We start from the raw sequence: 1,417 nt of genomic DNA on the forward strand, positions 1-1,417 counted from the left end.
ATATATATTCAATCTTCTTTTGTCTTTCATCTTCTTCAAATCAGTCTGTATCACTGTTGCATTCAAAGACTTGTTTTGATAATTCTTACTTGCCTTGTTATCACCACTCATCAGAAACTTTATATTTATCATTTTATATATTATAATTCCACACCAGAGTTGAAGGGACTTTGAATAAGATTTATGGCATCAATCAAAACATGTTGAAGATCATCTTGGTGCAGCAGGTGGACAAGGAAGCTCTAAATCATAAACAGAGAAGTCAAGCAGAAATGCCTTCGAATTTAAAATTATATCATGTTTACACTGCATACAGATTCAGGTAATTGAGCTTATGCTTTGAACTGAAATCYGTGAAAAAAGCAGAGTGAGTTTGAGCTTAACAGTTTTTTTTACATCTTACAAAAGACAATTGTTGTACATTGTCCCTGCTGATGGAAAAAATGTTCCTGACTGATCCTTATACATAATTAACTTGTTTGTTTCATGTCCTTTGGTAGAGTCCTTCAGGCTCCACACTGACACAACAGACGCAGCAGCAAATACTTTAAAGTTGCTTCATTTTTCTATTTACAGCATTCCTCATAAACATCTAAACAGCACATGGTTGGTGATAAAACTCTAAAACAGTGTCAGTAAAACCCTCATGTTGTGTAAAGTTGAGCTCTTATCAGCAACAAAAGAGCATGTGGATCTTATCCATACATGACTTGACTGTTGACTAATGATTACCGTTTTAGGACAAACTAGAAAGTCCTTTCAAAAGAGAGAAAACTAGCATAAAAGAAAGGGGGAAAAATCCAAGTTTTTCTGTAAAAGTTTATATGGACAGTGGCTCTCTGACGAGTTCTTTTGATGAGGAGGAATTAGTTCTGTTCAGCGTCAAGCAGAGCGCCACATCTGTKCCAGAGATCGTAGATATGCGGTCTCCTATGCAGTCTCCTGTWGGCCCCTTTCCACTGGGCCGACCCTTCCTCCTAAAAGAGTTCCTGATCCCGTTGGACARGCGCCTCACAGCCTGGCTCATTCCCCGGTTCTTCTTGGTCTTCATCAGGCCCACGTCGTCCTCCAGCTCTTCGGGTGGCACATCGATGTTGCCCGAGTACCAGAACACCCACCAGATCAGGCTGAGGAAGATGATGATGGCCCCGCCGTAGATGAACAGGTCGTGGATGGCCAGGCCCCCGAACACCCCCACCATCATGATCAAGACGCCGAGGATGTCATGGGCCACGGCAAACCAGAACGAGCACCTGCAGCGGCCCATTGCTCCATGGCTCCTTTCTGGGACCGCCTCTACKTGCACGCAGGTGGACATGATGGCAGTGGAGACCCTCGGAAGAAGACAGTAGAATAAAAATCAACCTGGGACTGCAGCTGCAGGACGGCAGAGTGGAATCATCCCACAGAACAACCT

Source organism: Austrofundulus limnaeus, unplaced genomic scaffold (assembly GCF_001266775.1).
Source record: "Austrofundulus limnaeus strain Quisiro unplaced genomic scaffold, Austrofundulus_limnaeus-1.0 Scaffold5, whole genome shotgun sequence".
NCBI lineage: Eukaryota > Metazoa > Chordata > Actinopteri > Cyprinodontiformes > Rivulidae > Austrofundulus > Austrofundulus limnaeus.